Source organism: Ambystoma mexicanum, chromosome 3p, assembly GCF_040938575.1.
Source record: "Ambystoma mexicanum isolate Mex_15411 chromosome 3p, UKY_AmexF1_1, whole genome shotgun sequence".
NCBI classification, from domain to species: domain Eukaryota; kingdom Metazoa; phylum Chordata; class Amphibia; order Caudata; family Ambystomatidae; genus Ambystoma; species Ambystoma mexicanum.
Genome location: NC_090925.1, coordinates 303,216,637 through 303,236,421, shown reverse-complemented (window position 1 = coordinate 303,236,421; position 19,785 = coordinate 303,216,637).

Genomic DNA, 19,785 nt, shown 5'->3' with positions numbered 1-19,785 from the left:
CACGCGATTGGTCCTGTGCGAGCGGGTACGTGTATTACTGGGGTGCGCAGGAAGTTTCACACGCGATTGGCCCTGTGAGAGCAGGGTACATGTATTTTGGGGGTGCGCGGGAAGTTTCACACGCAATTGGCCCTGTGCGAGCGGGGTATGTGTATTACTGGGGTGCGTGGGAAGTATCACACACGATTTTGCTGTCAGAGCGGGGTATGTGACTCCAGTGGGGTGCGCGGGTAGTCCCACACGTGAATTGGCAGTGTGGGTCCTACCAGGTGTGCCCTCTACCCCCTCCATGGCCCCTGCAGGCAACCCACACCACAGGGGACTATCCTGCATCCCTGGTCATGTCCCGCATGCAGCCCATCCACCATGAGCATGCCCCCCAGCCAGCCCACATGTCACCTTCCACTAGTGATCACCAACCCATGTCCCCCAGCACCCCCACTCCCCAGCAGTGATGGGCACCTGCCAGCAGGGCCGACTCATGTTCCCCAGCACCCCCAGCCCCCAGCAGTGAGCCTCAGGCCCAGACTCATGTCCCCCAGCACCCCCACCTCCCAGCAGTGATAGGCACCTGCCAGCAGGTCCCGACTCATGTTCCCCAGCACCCCCACCCCCCAGCAGTGAGCCTCAGGCCCCGACTCATGTCCCCCAGCACCCCCACCGCGCAGCAGTGAGCCTAAAGCCCCGACTCATGTCCCCCAACACCTCCACCCCCCAGCAGTGAGCCTCAGGCCCAGACTCATGTCCCCCAGCACCCCCACCCCCCAGCAGTGAGCCTCAGGCACAGACTCATGTCCCCCAGCACCCCCACCCTCCCAGCAGTGATGGGCACCTGCCAGCAGGCCCCGAATCATGTCCCCCAGCACCCACACCCCCAGCAGTGAGACTCAGGCCCAGACTCATGTCCCCCAGCACCCCCACCCCCCAGCAGTGAGCCTCAGGCCCCGACTCATGTCCCCCAGCACCCCCACCCCCCAGCAGTGAGCCACAGGCCCAGACTCATGTCCCCCAGCACCCCCACCCCCCAGCAGTGAGCCTCAGGCCCAGACTCCTGTCCCCCAGCACCCCCACCCCCCGGCAGTGATGGGCACCTGCCAGCAGGCCCCAACTTATGTCCCCCAGCACCCCCACCCATCCAGCAGTGAGGGGCACCTGCCAGCAGGCCCTGACTCATGTCCCCCAGCAGCCCCAGCCCCCAGCAGTGAGCCTCAGGCCCAGACTCATGCCCCCCAGCACCCCCACCCCTAGCAGTGAGCCTCAGGCCTGACTCATGTCCCCCAGCACCCCCATCCCCCAGCAGTGAACCTCAGGCCCAGACTCATGTCCCCCAGCACCCCCACCCCCCAGCAGTGAGCCTCAGGCCCCGACTCATGTCCCAACAAACATGTCCTAACAAAACAGACCCATGTCCCTAAAGCCAACCCTAATCCCCCTTGCCCCCCAATCCAACCATGCAACCATCCACAGAACCCACTCCCAAATTACCCATGCCATGATAGTTGAAATGAACCACCATGCCCATGCAGGAATGCACAACGTAGCCACACAGTGGCAACACGTGACTGAGGAAATGTTCAATGAGACATGCACAAAACCAATTACAGAACACAACACCAATTCTGAAGTAATACAAAATGTATTAAAAACATAAAGAACTGACTTGTAGGAATAGTAAAATGAAAATCAATGTACAATGACCGATGTAGAAAAAAAATATTGTAAATCCAATGAAGTTAAAAAAAGAAAAATCACGTAAATTAAAAACGTGGTCCATTGCCAATGTCCATAATAAAAACATAATCCCAAAAAAATATATATATTGATCCATGGGAATATAGAAAAAGAAAGTATGTACAAGTCTGCAACTATATACAATGTAAGTCCAAATGGTCCATGATCCACAAGCAAAAGGAAACCTATAAAAAAGTCCTATGAAGAAAAAAACTATATACACACGAAGTGGAGCAATGTCCATTAACTCCAAATTAATAGAAAAACAAAGGAAACCTAACACTATCTAACTATATACAATGGCGGCGGGCAAGTCCTGCGGCTCACTCTGTGATGTCCCGGGCCAGGGCATCATCGAACTTCATGTCGATGTCCCGGAGGCGGGCCTCTGACCTGGCCCCGAGGTCTCGCAGGGATGCACTCATGGCCTGTTCCAACTCCCTGCGAGTTGCCTCAAGGCACTCTGCCCGCCTCAACGCCCGACGCATGGAGAACTCTGCCCTGACCATGGTGAGCCGTGCCTCTTCCACCCGCCGCCGCTCCGCATCTATGCGCTGGCCCAACTGCAGCCACACGGAAGACACTCCCATTCCAGGGTTCTCCTGCCCTTTGGCCGATGCCTGCCCCTCTGATGTCGATGGCCCCGAGCCATCATTGCTCCCACCTAGAGACTGCTGCTGTTGCTGCTGTCTATGTGCCCTGTCCGATGCCTGCACATTCTCCATCTGCTGGACTCCAGTTGTTGGGGTGTGCACCCCTGCTGGACCGCCGACTCCCGACTGTGGCAGGGATGGGATCTCCACCAAGCTGGCTGTGTTGGTCAGGCCAGGTCCACAGGGGGTCCTGGTGGAATCTGCGCCGGAAGACGGCAGGGAGAACGACTGGCGCATAGTCTCCACAGAGGAGGAGAGGTCTGTCAGAGTGCGCGACACATGTAGGAACCGACCGACCAGGGCCCCTCCCAACAGTGCCACATCACAACGCTGCTGTTCGTGATGGCGTGCGTGCTCTACACAGGAAGCACGCACGTCATCACGAATGTCACGCGTGCGCAACGTGGCACCAACCAGGACGGAGCCCATATGGTCGTGGGACCCCTCGTCCACAGGTAGTGGAGAGGCAGATGACGTGGCACTCCCCACTACATGCGGACGGGCCTGGGACGGGCCATCCCTGCTGGTGCATGGTGGTGCAGTCACAGGGTCAAGGACAGCAACATGCACAGGCCCCTCCGCGGTGACCTGTGCTGCCTCCTGACCAAGGCCCTGGACTGCACCACTTGCACCACTGCTACTACCCCCACCAGGCCCCATGTGCGGCTCAGTAGAGGGCTCCTCCTCCTCTGTGGAGACCACCAACCTGGATGTCGCCACACCGTCTTACGCCATTGCAAGCCCCTGTGGGGGCTTACCCGGCCCTTCCGCTACAGCCGTAGTGGCAGATGCGGCACCAGCCCCCTCGCTCCCGGATGTTGGCAATTCCTGGGAGGGTGGCTGGGCCTTGCGTCGCTGCCCGGTGGAGGCATCCCCGCCGCATGGCTCCACAGAACCGGCTCCGCCCTCTTCTTCACTTGACGCTGCATAGAGGGAGACATAGAACACAAGCATCAGGGTACAGTACAATATTACCCTAGACAGGAAGCAATAACACATGAGTGGCACTGTCAAATGTCACTTCCATCCTCTCCCTCCAAAACACATGGGTGAATGCACGCAACACACATGCAGAAACAGTCCTGATGCCTACAGTCAACATCAGCATCCATGTACAAGGGCCTCTGTTAACCAAAATGTTGCCTTCAAACTCACATGCATCATGGCTCACACTGATCCCATGCACACACATCAACGGAGGGTCATGCATCATGGCTTGCACACCACAGACACAGTGGATAGACACAGTGGATACAACGGTGACGGCACTGCATGAGTGAATCTACACATCATCACAGGCATGTGTCATGCATCCATGGCGTTTCAAAGTCACACACACACACTTCTCAGACACACACACACATGTGCACCATACATGTACATGACAGCAGCACCCATCCCTCACACCCCCTCCATGTCCAAGAACAGAGACTGGCCTGCTTTCATGTGTGCATTCCGCATACAGCTCCCCATGTTGCATTGGAAAACATGCACCATCCATGTGGTTCACACATTACTGGTCTCACATGCATGACCATGATGTCCCTGCACACACACATCCATACATGGCCTATGTCACACATACAGGCAAGTATCAGACTACCAGCACACTGCAACATGCCCTGTCTCACACAGCAATGCTTGGTCACTTACCGCTCAACTCCAGACGGGTCTGCTTCTGAAGGATCTGAGCATGGAGCTCTGGGGCTACGTGTTCCAGGACTCTCATTTGGATGTTGCTCATGCTGCCCCAGCCCCCCTCCGTGAGGCGCCGGGCCTTGTAGAGAGTCCTGGACCTCAAGACCTCCCAGCGCTTCTCGACGTGCTTGATGTCGCGGGTTGCCACCTCCTCCGCGTTGATGTCAACAACTGCGTCCTCCCAGATCCTCGACCGTCCTTCCTTGTTGGCGCGTGATGTTCCGAAGAGGGCATCATAATGCCCCAGGACATGCTCCACCAGGACACCAACTTCCTTCTCACTGAAGCTGGTGGCCCTCTGCCTCTCTGACTGGGGGTCGCCAGTGGTCTCAGATGGTGTTTGCCCCGACATGGCGACCCCCGAGGCAGGCGTGGGTGGGCAAGTGGGTCCTGGGGCTGGGCTGTGGAGCAATGGTATCCCAGTCGGGAGTCTTCTGTTCCAGCAGGGGTGTACACAGCAACTGGACCCCTGCAAATGGCTGACGTGCAGGCACCAAATAGCAGGGCACGTGGGCAGCAGGCAGGCAGCAGCAGATGGCTGGTGGGAGCGTGCTCGGGGCTCTTGGGGGCAGGAAAATGGCCATTTGGGCAGGAGCGTGATCTTCCGTGTGTATTCGCGTGGCCAGCTTGATACGGAGTGATTTGGCCTGTGAAAAAATTGCACGTCAGCGTGTAATTCGAGGAAAGGCCCGTAGCACGTGAGCGCGTCTGTGATGCGATGCGTGTGGGCGTTTCCCTCGTTTCGTGGGCATAGTGGTTCAGCGCATGCCTGAAAAAACTGAACGTCCGTGTGTGAATGTGTGTAATCCGAGTAATCCGAGGAAAGGGCCTACTCGAATAAGTGACGCAACGCACGCAGGCGTTTCCCTCAGTACGGGTTAAAGGTGAGCGGGGCCAGCAGTCCACTGTACGTGCCTTTCGTGGAGACCAACGTGTGTTGCTACTTCGTGTTGTTTCGCGCGCCATCACAACTTCACAGCGGATCAAGAAAGGACGTATCTCTTCTTTTGGCGGGGCTATTGGCTACGCGTGTTTTTCATTATCACTCTAGTAAGACGGTGAGTCGCGCATGCTATTTTTCCCACTGCGGGTGCCCCTGTGTATCGCACCCGTTTTCGAGGTCATAGTAGCCTGCGTGTGCCACGCGTATGCATTTTTCGTGTTACTGGGTGCCACCGCGTATTGCGGGAGGTTGATTCCAGGCACATAGGCTGCAGGGTTGCGTGCACGGTTTTCCTGCAGTTTTGGGGTGCCTGAGCATTGCGTGACCCGTCACTACATCACCGGGGTCACATACAGCCTTGCAGGTGCAGGGGGGCTGTTAACATCTTGCATCCCACCCCCTTCACCCCAATTGCCCAGGACAATTGTGGTGTACACCTCCCATTGGTACTCCTCCATCTGTGCCGGCACTACTCCATCTGTGCCATGGTTGGGAGTCCACCAAAGATGAGGGGCGCCTCATCTAAGCGTCCTCCTCATGGCGGGCATGGTCAGGGACGTGGCCAGGGTGTCCAGGGAGTAGGGGGACTCCAGGGTGTCCAGGGTGGCCGCAGAGGGGTAAGAGGCAGGGGTGCGCCACTTGAGCACAATGTTGTGCCATGTGTCGGTGCAGTCATGCCACCACCTCCTGTGGTTCCGGGAGATGCAGCTTCTGCATCTGGCACTGGCACCCTTGTGACCCGGCAGTCTGTTTCATCGACTGCCACAGGCTCAAGGGTAGTGGTAGCTGCAGGTGCAGCTGTGGACACCACCACCCAGGCTCAGGGTCTGCAAGCGGCTGCGTTGGCACTTGAAGAGCCCTTGGAAGATTTCCAACAGGCCAGGAGGGAAACCGTGTCCCTGGGGCAGTAATGTCATCTGATGCCCCGAACAGCCGGGTGTTGGCAAATGCAGGGGCAGATGTAGCCATAAACACCCCGGTTGTGAGTCTGCCAACCAGGACAGTCGCGGTCAATGACCATGCCACAGCGGATGTTGCTGTGCAGGGTCCATTAGAGGGCACCCAGCTGCCACTGACACAAGTCAGGCCTTTGGTCATCCCTCCACCTGCCACTCCCTTGGCTCAATCCACCGGTGCTACTGGCCATAGTGATCAGGGCGGTATTTGCCAGCCAGGGTCTGCGCCACAATCCAAGAGGAGGAAGGTTGCACCTGCAGAAATGGCTGGGATCCCACACACAGCCACGACCTCCAGCACGTCGAGGAAGAAGCCTTTCTGCAACCAGGAACTGGACTACCTCGTGGACTACGTGCTGGGCCACAGCCGTGACATGCTAGTGGGTCCTAATTGTCAGACTATGGCTGCCCACCGTGATATCCACTGGAAGCAAGTTGCGGAACATGTGAGTGCATTCGGCCATGAGGTGCGCACGGCGCAAGAGTGCAAAAAGCGTTGGAATGACCGGAAAACGCAGCGCGAAGGCTAAGCGTGCCTCAAATTACAACTTGACTCTGGTGACTGGCAGTGGGCCTGCACCTGAGGAGGAAGACCTCCCTCCGCATCAGTCACTCGTTGCGGAGTTCATACCATCTGAATCGGTCGAAGGAGTGGGAGAGATGCCGGACTTTGATGCCCAGTCCAGTGAGTGTTGCTGCGTGTTTGTTGTGGACATGTGTGTTTTACTTGTGTGATGTGTTGTGCATGACTGCCACTACATGTCACGTGTACATGGTTCTGATGTGCAAGTAATGCAATGCTTCCCTGATGCATGTCTGCTCTGCTGGATGGTAGACATGTGGAGCGGACGGGGACTGTCCGCATCACCACTATTGCACCCTACTCACATGCTGGTCACCAGGATGCCCCTCAAGTCCATGTTACAGCTCACTGGCCCTTCTGCATGTAGCGTGGGGTGACCTTCCTCTCAGCCCAGGAACTATGTCATTGCATGACGGACATGCATGTGTCCTCTGCCTGCATGCGGGTACTCCATGTAGGCATGCTCCCTTGCCCCTCCACCCCCCCTCTGCACCCCAATTCCACCTTAGCACTGGTATGCTTCAATTTTGCCGTTGAGTATTTCCCTGTTCATGCGTCCTGTGTACATGCTAACTTCCAGCAGCCAATCTGCCAGACATATGCAGAGTGGTACATCCATTGTACTTGATGAAGGGTGTCTCACTTGGGCTCTGCAGAGGTCAGATGCCCCGCAGGGACATGAGTGCCCATTCATGCTCCATGTGTATTCCACTCATGCCCCTATGTGTCATTGACTGGATGATCATTGTAGTAGGAGTCCAGGGGGACCTACATTGCATGGCATTTCATCAGCCTTCCCATGTCCACTATGGATCAGTCCTGCGTCGCACACATGTTTAGGGTGTGACAGTCTGTGTGGGTGACAGGTCTCAGCCTGTTTAATGGCCAATGACTCTGTCCAACTGGTGTAGTGTCTTCTTCACACGTGGGTGTACTCCAGAGGTTTCATCATGTGTCCTGTTTACTGTCCCATCATCATTTGCTCTGTTGTCACTTGACTCACATGATCCAGTTGATGCTAGTCTACACTGTCTGTCAATACACAGGTCTATGGTCAGCCTTTTGATACCATGCTAGGCATCCCTGCATTTGCACCTGGGGGGATGGGTGGTTTGCTTGTAGCCATGCTAGCCATTGAATGCACATTGCACGTGATGGCTGAAGTTGACCTTGCACTGCTTTCACATTTTCAGATACACATCATGAAGTACTTGTGCATGTAGACAGTGAGTAACGTACAAAATTGCTGCACTGCATCGACCCACTTCTGTGCAAAATGACACCATTCTACATGTCTAATCACATAAGCAGTGTCAAGTTGACCTGGCATGCATGGCAGGTTCTCTTTTGTGTATGACATGTCTGCTTGATGTGTTTGGTGTCTGTGTGATGTCTGTGTGTTTGTGTGTGTGTGTGTGTGTTGTGTGCTTCTAACATGTGTAGTGACCTTTTTTCTCTCTACTTCTCAGATGATGACACAATGGAGCCAGAGGATGGTGTTGTCATGCCAGGCACAGGGTTGTTATCACTACAGCAACCCGGCATAAGTGGGGGTCGTGGGGTGCTAGGCCACGAAAACCCACATGTGCTACAGTCCATCTTGTTTCTGGCTGGCAATGAGTCCAGCTCTGATGACCACTCTGACTTCCATGTCGAGTTGGATGAGCATCAGGTCCATATGTCAGGGGTGAGTGATTCTGATGTGGGCACTCCTCTGTCCACGACACCTGCACTGAGGGGTCAGACAGTCTTGGAACCTCCGCCTGTGGTGGATCGGGACGCAGGGTCACCCTCCACACCAGTCACTGATGTGCCTGAGCCATCACGTCGATGGGGGCATGCAGTCGTGCAGCCGTGGGTGGTGCCAACACAATGAGGACACACAGTCCTTGGGTCCCGCAGGGGTCAAGCCCAGCAACGCGGTCGCCGCGCGCATACCGCTGTATACTGAGTGGGAGCAAGACATGACTGCCAATTCTGAATGGCAGGGGGCAGCAATGGAGAACATCGCTGAGAGCATGGAGCGTGTGGCTCAATCCATGATCCCCCCTGCTAGGCAGGTGCTTCTCCAGCAGCAGGCGGCACGGGCCAAGGCCCGCTCGCTCAGGCTGGGCATGGCGGCCTCAGACAGGGCACGCCAGGCTGAGATGGTGTCTTTGCGTCGAGCAATTGCTGCTCACGCAGAGACACACATGGAGGCCCTCGGATCCACTCTGCGTGTCCTTATGATGTCCCAGAGCGAGCGGGCAGAGGAGCGGTTTGTGCAGCTTGAGCGTACCATCTCCGCTGAGCTACATGCTTGCCGGGAGGTGCAACAGCTGTCCAGCCAGGCCTTGCAGGAGGAAATCTGTGTTACACGTGTTACCTTGCAAGAGGAAGCACGCGTATCACGTGAGGTCCTGCATGGAGACCTACGTGTGATCGCCGCACAGAACGAGGGTCACCCGTGAGGCAGACTTGCTGCCGACGAGGGGCAAGCTGCGGCTAGGCATGGTCAGGCTCCTGTGCCACGTCCTCCTTTCCAGAAAGAGCCAGACTTAGACGACAATCTATCTCCAACATAGGTCTGGCTGTGCAGGCGTTGAGCCCATGGAGGTTTTTTTTTCCTCAACATCATCGCATGTGGGTGTTGAGCAGCACCCTGTACCTCTCCCCTCCTGGGTGTCTCTCCCCCCCGGGTCGTATGTGGCCATTTTTGATTTTTCTTTTAGTTTAGTTAGTTAAGTTTCTATTTGATAGTTAGTTTAATTAGGTAAAGTAGGTTTTTCAAAGTTAGTGTAATTAGTTAATATAGTTTAAAATTGCTTGTCTATTGTGCTTTCATGTGATGGTATGGTGCTTTGTGGCTTTTGAAAGCATCCACTGTCTGTTCCAGCTGGGCCCTTCAAGCTTGTCTTGTGTATGTGTTGCAGCTTGGGGTCCTTGACTCACATATGCCACTCCTGCTTCCCTTATCCATGGGCTCACAAGGATGGTTCGGTGTAACAGCCTATTACACAAGGGCTTTGGACTGTCATATCTGTGGCATGTCTGCTGCTGTCGAACTTGTGTTAACACCCCTAGTGGGGATGATAGGGGTGTTATTGACCACTGTTTTTCTTTCGCTAGATGGGGGGTTTCATGATTCATGTGTACATTATTTGCTATGCATTGGGTAGTAGGTTTTTTATCTTTACTGTACACGTGCTTGTTGCAATTCATGCCATAGATAGTGTGTTCCACACTTTGCCTGTGAAAGACAGACTGATGGTGTGATTTCTGATGTACGTCTCTGACATGGTCCAGTCATGGAATGCCTGAAGAGACACACACAGATTAATTTATAGCATTAATCATGTGTTTCATGCCCTTTCTGCAGGGGAATGAGCCTCCAGAACACCTTTGCCAGCAGACATGGGCTATTCGACGTCTGCAAGCTGGACACGTTTGGTGGTGCCAACATATGCATGTCTGCACAAGCAGAGGCACAGGGATTGCGCTCATACATCTGAAAACAGCTGAGGTGTATCAAGGGACTCCAGGCAAGGTGAGCAGCACAGGGGGGTCACAACACAGCAAACCTTCCACCAGGCCAGTTGCACATGCATGCTTAGTAGCAGCACTGACAGTGAGCTTGAACAAATATTGGTGTTGAAGCGCACAATACAGCTGAGATGTGTGGGTGGACTTATGGCTAGTTGAAGGGAAAGTTGTCTGGGGCACCTGCAGGGGCAGTGGCACATACCCTACGTTCCACCATGGTCCATTGAGGCACTTGTATTAGCCATGTAGCATTGCGAGACATCGAAAGAAGCAGCTCACAGGGACAGTCAGCAAGGGAAAGACTCGTGTGGAGTGCATTTCATTTCCATGTAGAATTTGACACATGCACTACCTACTTTATTTCGGTCATGGTGGAACACGACTTGTTCTGAAGTCATACCTTGCTATATGCGTTTGGCTGCTTACCCAGGGAACATTGCATGTTGTGTAAATCGTGACACATTGGTCTTACATTTGCCACGCCCCCACCGGCGCCTGACTTACTGCATTGACTGTGTATGAACCATCACAGGGGTAATGTTATGTATGGGTAAGAAGCATCCACACCAGATTGTTTGTTTGTAGAGTTGTTTGTTAGTGTGGGGCATATATGGTGGTGTGTTTGTGTGTTATCGGCATGCACAGATTAGTAACTCTGGCTCTCTTTGCAGCATTGAACTGCTCCTGTTACCAGACCTGAGAGTGCGCAGGCAGGAGGCCAGCACTCACCCCAGAGATAAGTTTTTCTTTGTCTTCCATTTGAGTAATTTGTTACTATGTGTATGATGATCAAGTTTGGTGTACTTGTATATGTGTTAATGTGAGTAGTACAGTTTTGTGCATTTCCTACTTTCCTGTGTCAATCCTACTCCCCTCTCCTGCCCCGCATTCCGATTATCCAGTATAGCAATGCCTGTCCCGACTGCATATCCCTGACCCTCCTTCCCCACCAGGGTCTCAGAGGCCTGTGTGAGTTTGACCTTGCAGGCACCCAGACCACGGTGGGGGTGGTTGGTTCCTGCCACTCCTGCGCCTGTACACAGGAGCTGTGACAGTACACATCAGTTCGTGGTGCATCATTCTGTGTTATGTACCACACATGGTACACATCCTGCTGTGACATTGTTTTACTGTGCTACCTTGGTTATTACGTCATTGTGGTAGTACTTGGGCTTTGTGACGTACTGCTACTTCAAGTCATCTACTGGAGGCTCTTCTGGCTTGTTTTGCTGCCTGCAGGCTTTTTGCTTGGCCCTGCAGGCTTTTTGCTTGGCTTCTGTGTTGGCCTGCTTTGAGTTCTCTTTGATGTGGTGTTTTCGCAAGTCAAGGTGGCCTATGAGGGTGCTGGATGCTTTTTGCACACAAGGTGGGAGATGGTGACAAAGGGGAAGGGAGATCCTGTGGTCAGGTGAACTTCAAGGATGAAGGCTACATAATCCAGGTGCAGTTGTTCAGTGGGTCATGGTGATTTGTGAGGGAGGGGGGTGTTTTGTTGTTGACAGTTGCCTTGCCCTACAGTGTGATGCACACCATGACATTGTAATTGCGGTATCCTATGTACATGATGTATTCTGCTGATCAATGCCTGTTCATGTGTTGTGTTTACCTTTCAGGTGTGAAGGAATAGTTTTGGCTTGACATGCTGGGGTGTACACATGGTGAATGTTCAAATGTGATATGTAGAGGAAAGTGATGGTCACTTGATTGCACATGCATATATTGAGTGCATGTCCCTACTGACCCACACACTCGCACTATGAACCACTTCATGTACAACCACCCTTCCATGTCCACATGTACACTCTGTTTGCCTTCTGGTGCCCACTGTGTCCCTGCAGCACATGATCTATGACCAATTGTGGATCCTGTCCATGCGTAATCTGCTTTTTGATGTAGTTTGTCACTTAGATGTGATGCTCAGGGTGTGCGTCACACACAATGGCTGTTCACTATGCTCTGCGCTGAACAGTGTGTTGCAGGAGGTGGACACGGCACACAGAAGCTGCAGTGTTGATTTTGCAATGCACAATGTGCATGTAGACAGGCATTCATTGTTATGTTACAACTACAACTGTTGGAATGCATTTGGGTATGACTTCTTTTGGGTGGGAGGTTGTTGGTCAGTCATTTCATCTGATTCCATGTCAGGCATCATTGCCTGATGCCACTTTTTTATTTTTCACATGTCAATGTGTACCTTATTGGTACTGTGTTGGTGTATAGCTATAGCTTGCCATGTCATGTTGTGGTTTGGGAGGGTTTGGGTGACATACCAGTGATAGTCATGGCCTGTTTTGCAGGGCTGTATGATTCACACCTTGCATGTGTGCCTTTTGGTCACACAAAATTGCTTATGTTTAAGTAGCTAGGGATGCACACAATGTGGCACTTCCATGGCAACATTCTCAGGGTGGTAAGGTTGTGACAGTTGACTGTCTCTTTGTCATCATCGATTGTCATCTGGTATGTGCCAGGCCTTTGTGCACTCTGCAGGGGTGGGAGTTTAGGTGAAAAATGTGGCCACAAGCTGGGTCTGGGCTTCCCCGCCACGTGCCCTGTCCACTCCCATGGGCAGCGCCTGTGCCTGTGGTTGGGAATGTGGGGGCACCACCATGTCCACCGGTACGCCCTGCCATGTTGCAACATTGTGCAGGACACATGCTGCCACAATGATCCTGCACTCTACTGGGGGTGTATAGAGTAGCTGCCCGCCAGAGCGGTCAAGGGAGCGGAAGCGTGACTTGATCACTCCGAATGTGCGCTCCACTATGGCCCTGGTTGCAATATGGGCAGTGTTGTAACTTACCTGGATTGGCGTCATCATGTGGTTGCTCAGAGGATAGGCACTGTCCCCTGGAGAGGTGATGATGGCTGTGATTATTGGGGTTTGTGTATTTGTCTGTGTGTGTGACATGCATGCATGTGCACAGGCATTTGTTCTCACCTAGGAGCCATGTGTTGCCATGCTGCCCAGCTTCTAGGGCCCGGCTCAGGGCGGACATTCTGTATATGAAACTGTCATGGGTGGAGCCAGGGTAGTTTGCATAGACAGAGGTGATGATTCCCTTTGCATCGCATACCACCTGCACGTTGATGGAATGCCAGTGCTTGCGGTTTTGGTAGATGTGCTCAGTGGCCCTAGATGGACGTAGGGCCACATGGGTGAAATCTATGGCACCAAGCACTTTTTGGGAAGTGTGCCACCCTGTAAAAGTTCTGGACAATGGCCTGCCTTTCTGCAGGTGTTCTGGGCATGTATATGTGCCTGCGGACTGAGGGGCGCGCTGTCATGATTGCCAAGACCTGGTGTAGGCAGCGTGACTGCGTGACCTGTGAGACCCCCCCCACTATGGCAGTAGTCCGCTGAAATGAACCAATGGCCAAAAAATGCAGGAGATTGAGCACCTTCTCCAAGGGGCTCAATGCTTGGGAGCAGAGGGTGGGGGATGTAAGGTCATCTTCCCATTCCCTGACCAGGTGTAGGATGATACGAGGTGGAAACCTATACCGGCCGTAGACCTGGTCGTCAGGCATCCCAAAAAGGCTTGTCTGGGGTGAAAACATGCATGCCCTGGCTATTCTCCTCCTCCTGCAGTGTCCCACGATCAGTGCTGCGACAAATGGGGCATTAATCGTAGCTGTATATACATGTTTGTTGTTTTCACGCACTTTTATACTGTGCACGGGACGCTTGTGCCTGCCTTCCTGTGGCAGATGCGTTGACGCCTATGCGCGTCATTTGCCGTGCGCAGGTTTCCCGTATTCAAATCCATGAATAAGGGTTGTTCACGTGCGTGTGGGCCTTCCGTGTAGTTCCCTGCAATACTTACCCAGTTACACCTTCTTTTTCACGCGTTATTCCCCATTCCGCGTGTTACGCCCACTGCTCCGCCCACTTTTGTTGTGTGCACCGCGCTATGTGCGCTTTCGCTGTGTGCGTAGTGCACGCCGTTTGATTACGTGTGCGCCCACCTGCGCCATGCACGGATTTGGCACACAACCAGTGGTATGCACGCGCAGCGTCTTCCTTGAATTATACAGAGTACAATTTTCTCTAACTCTTGAATACGCAGTCACCATTCATAAATCACAAGTTCTTACCCTAGACAAAGCATTGATAGATATTGGTAACACAGTCTTTAAAGAAGGCATGAGCTACGTAACACTATCAAACTTACGTACACTTGACGGTCTATTTCTAACCAACTTTGTTGCAAGTAAAGTAAACACTGATATTCCTTGCTTTTTAGAATACAATAGACTACGTTCACTATACACACTTATCTAAAAACATATCCTGTTCCACAAAAAGTAAAACATTGTCAAAGAAAACTAATTCAAACAGAAATGCAACAAAGAGAGTAAAAGGAGATAATACTTCATCAATTACCACAACTAAATAAGAACCTATTACTCAAAGTAACTCAGGTACTTCTTCAAAGAAACAACACACATTCCAAAAAAATGACTTGGACACAGACCTATCGGGTCCATTTAAATTTTCAAATATAACTGGTGTAAGTTGCTACGCAAATGTAGCAATGAATATTCTAGTTCAATTGCCACCAATTGTTGGCAACATTTACTTACACAGTACAGACCAATTGTGTTTGCAAATGTTAATACTTCATAGAAACACAACAAACAATCCTGACAACACGTATAGTGTTCATGGAATAAGACAACAATTGGACTACTGTGCTGGAATGGTGAAATTCACTATAAACTCACAGGAAGATCCACAAGAATTTCTAATGTACTTACTACAAGTACTGGAAAACTAAAACATACCTATAAATGAAATCTTCCAGATTTCATACATGTGGAACCATACATGCACTCTCTGCAACAAAACAACTGCAAGCTGACTGGATTCACACATGGTCAAGTATCACTTGGTAAGAAAACTTTCACAACAATAGGTATAACCTACCACACAGGAGCCACAACTAATGCAGGTCACTACACTGCATATATAAATAAAAGAAATGTGGATGGTTCGAATGTAATGATAGTACCAATACTCTAAAGCAGAGATTACCAGCAAATCTTACAAACGCTTATTTAATCTTCTTAAAACCAAAATTTAATAACTAATCTGTACTTAAACATCAACAAAACTTCAATTAAAAAACTATAAACTGTTAGAATATGCCAACAGCTATCTAACTGCCCCAAGATTCTATAACAACTAAACAGATAAATGAATACCACTAATTTATATAAAAAAATAAACAGTTATAATACGCTAACTGGTATCTAACTGCCCCAAGATTTTGCAAACAGATAAATCAATACCATTACATTATAACAAAAAATAGGCAGTTAGAATATGCCAACAGGTATCTAACTGCTCCAAAAATCTGAAACAAGGCAACAGATAGAACATTAGCCAGAAACAACAAGTGAACACTGAAAACAAACAAACAAATAGACTGTAGCATAACAATAAAAGGTTTTTTTTAATCCGACATGGATTTTCTTTTCCCAGAGACCCAATGATTTTAGCAACAAACACAGAAACTGAGCAAATTGCACAGTACACTGGTTTGTAATCTACTAAATATGAGGGTCAAAATAAATTTAAAAAATGTCTATTATTCAATGTTATAAGTTGTTACAAACTACAAATACTAAAATGATCTTTTCTTTTATCACAGAAATTGACAAGGAATATATGTACTCCAGTTACCAAACCAAACAGTAAGTATATTATAATAAGTACAACCACTGCAGCATATCACACCCATAGTGGCTTATAACTTTGGTGCTTATAAATTAGGTCTCGAAGACTCTAGGCCCTGGCCACAACCACCACAGCATATGACACCCATAGTATCTTATAACTTCAGTGCTTATAAATTTGGTCTTGACCATGCACCCAAGACTTTAGCTCCTGGCCACAACCACTACAACATATCACTCCCATAGTGGCTTATAACTTCGGTGCTTATAAATTTGTTCTTGGGTGCCGAAGTTATAAGCAACTATGGGTGTGATATACTGCGGTGGTTGTGGCCAGGGCCTAGAGTCTTGGGTGCATGGCCTATAGCCTATGGCCTATGGCCATGCACCCAATACTCTAGGCCCTGGCCGCAACCACCACAGCATATCACACCCATAGAATCAAACATTTTAACTATGCCATATGGGCACTTTCTATGTCCGCGAACAATATGAGTGTTCTTAGAACAGTTCCAACTTTCCTACGAACAGTACAGACAAGTATAATGTCGTTAGGTCATTTCCATTTCATTTATTAACAAACATTTCAGTACACTGCGTGTGTTCTTAGAACAGTTTCAACTTGCTTACGAACAATACGGACAAGCATAGTGTCCTCAGGACACCCCCATTTTGTTTATTTACGAACATCCCAGACCACTTAGGGGCCGATTCATGGAACAAACGTGCGCCGAAAATCTTCGCGCAAGCAGGCGCAACCCGGCGCAACCAGGCGCAAGCGGAAAAAAACAGGCGCACGAGCACGCGTGCGATTCATGGAAGTCCCTGCGCGTGTACACCTCGGGATGTGTGCCAAACCCGTGCATGGCGCACAAGTCACTGCAACATCCCGAAAGGCGCGCGTGACGCGCACAGTGAAAGCGCACAACCTCGGCGCATACACCAGAAAGTGGGCGGGACACTGGGCGTAAAGCGCGGAATGGGGAACAACGCGCGAAAATAAGGGCGTAACTGGGGATGTACTGCAGGGAAGCAGCCGGAACGCCCACACGCACTCGAACCACACGTATTCATGGAAACGAATAGGGCAAAGCCACGCACAGCCAAAGACACGCACAAGCTGAAACACGTCCGCCACACGAAGGCAGGCAGTAGAGTCCCAGCCCATCACAAAAGTGGCAACATACAGCAATTGGGCCTGTGCGAGCGGGGTACGTGTATTTCGGGGGCGCGCAGGAAGTTACACACGCGATTGAGCGGGGTACGTGTATTTCGGGGGTGCGCGGGAAGTTACACACGCGATTGAGCGGGGTACGTGTATTTCGGGGGCGCGCGGGAAGATACACACGCGATTGAGCGGGGTATGTGTATTTCGGGGGACGCGCGGGAAGTTACACACGCGATTGAGCGGGGTACGTGTATTTCGGGGGTGCGCGGGAAGTCACACACGCGATTGAGCGGGGTACGTGTATTTCGGGGGCGCGCGGGAAGTTACACACGCGGTTGAGCGGGGTACGTGTATTTCGGGGGTGCGCGGGAAGTTACACACGCGATTGAGCGGGGTACGTGTATTCCAGGGGTGCGCGGGAAGTTCCACACGCGATCTCATCAGGGTACGTGTATTACAGGGGTGTGCCGGGAGCAGCACACGTGAATTGCACGTGTGGGTCCTCCCAGGTGTTCCCTCTACACCCTCCACGGCCCCTGCAGGTGGCTCACACCACAGGGGCCTACCCAGCACATGTCCTGCAGGCACCCCATCCACCATGGCCATGCCCACCAGCCAACCCACATGTCAACTTGCACTACTGCCCACCAACGCATGACCCCTGCACCCCCAGCCACCAGGGGCACCCACCACCAGGCCCCCACCCATGTCCAACTCATGTTCCCCACCACCCCCACCCCCCAGCAGTGCAGGGGCACCCACCACCAGGCCCCCACCCATGTCTCCCAGCACCCCCACCCCCAGCCACCAGGGGCAGCCTCCACCAGGCCCCCACCCATGTCTCCCACCACCCCCACCCCCCAGCAGTGCAGGGGCAGCCTCCACCAGGCCCCCACCCATGTCTTCCACCACCCCCACCCCCCAGCCACCAGGGGCAGCCTCCACCAGGCCCCCACCCATGTCTCCCACCACCCCCGTCCCCCAGCAGTGCAGGGGCAGCCTCCACCAGGCCCCCACCCATGTCTCCCACCACCCCCACCCCCCAGCAGTGCAGGGGCAGCCTCCACCAGGCCCCCACCCATGTCTCCCACCACCCCCACCCCCCAGCACTGTTGGGCACCTGCCAGCAGGCGCCCACCCATGTCCAACTCATGTTCCCCACCACCCCCACCCCCCAGCACTGTGGGGCACCTGCCAGCAGGCCCCCACCCATGTCCAACTCATGTTCCCCACCACCCCCACCCCCCCAGGAGTGCAGGGGCACCCACCACCAGGCCCCCACCCATGTCTCCCACCACCCCCACCCCCCAGCAGTGCAGGGGCAGCCTCCACCAGGCCCCCACCCATGTCTCCCACCACGCCGCCCCCCAGCACTGTGGGACACCTGCCAGCAGGCCCCCACCCATGTCCAACTCATGTTCCCCACCTCCCCCACCCCCCAGCACTGTAGGGCACCTGCCAGCAGGCCCCCACCCATGTCCAACTCATGTTCCCCACCAACCCCACCCCCCAGCAGTGCAGGGGCACCCACCACCAGGCCCCCACCCATGTCTCCCAGCACCCCCACCCCCCAGCCACCAGGGGCAGCCTCCACCAGGCCCCCACCCATGTCAACCACCACCCCCACCCCCCAGCAGTGCAGGGGCAGCCTCCACCAGGCCCCCACCCATTTCTCCCACCACCCCCATCCCCCCAGTCACCAGGGGCAGCCTCCATCAGGCCCCCACCCATGTCTCCCAGCACCCCCAGCCCCCACTCCCCAGGGGCAGCCTCCACCAGGCCCCCACCCATGTCTCCCACCCCCCCGCACCTCCCAGCAGTGCAGGGGCAGCCTCCACCAGGCCCCCACCCATGTCTCCCACCACCCCCACCCCCCAGCAGTGCAGGGGCAACCTCCACCAGGCCCCCACCCATGTCTCCCACCACCCCCACCCCCCAGCAGTGCAGGGGCAGCCTCCACCAGGCCCCCACCCATGTCTCCCACCACCCCCACCCCCCAGCAGTGCAGGGGCAGCCTCCACCAGGCCCCCATCCATGTCTCCCACCACCCCCACCCCCCAGCACTGTGGGGCACCTGCCAGCAGGCCCCCACCCATGTCCAACTCATGTTCCCCACCACCCCCACCCCCCAGCAGTGCAGGGGCACCCACCACCAGGCCCCCACCCATGTCTCCCACCCCCCCACCCCCCAGCAGTGCAGGGGCAGCCTCCACCAGGCCCCCACCCATGTCTCCCACCACCCCCACCCCCCAGCACTGTGGGGCACCTGCCAGCAGGCCCCCACCCATGTCCAACTCATGTTCCCCACCACCCCCACCCCCCAGCACTGTGGGGCACCTGCCAGCAGGCCCCCACCCATGTCCAACTCATGTTCCCCACCAACCCCACCCCCCAGCAGTGCAGGGGCACCCACCACCAGGCCCCCACCCATGTCTCCCAGCACCCCCACCCCCCAGCCACCAGGGGCAGCCTCCACCAGGCCCCCACCCATGTCTTCCACCACCCCCACCCCCCAGCCACCAGGGGCAGCCTCCACCAGGCCCCCACCCATGTCTCCCACCACCCCCGTCCCCCAGCAGTGCAGGGGCAGCCTCCACCAGGCCCCCACCCATGTCTCCCACCACCCTCACCCCCAGAAGTGCAGGGGCAGCCTCCACCAGGCCCCCACCCATGTCTCCCACCACCCCCACCCCCCAGCACTGTGGGGCACCTGCCAGCAGGCGCCCACCCATGTCCAACTCATGTTCCCCACCACCCCCACCCCCCAGCACTGTGGGGCACCTGCCAGCAGGCCCCCACCCATGTCCAACTCATGTTCCCCACCACCCCCACCCCCCCAGGAGTGC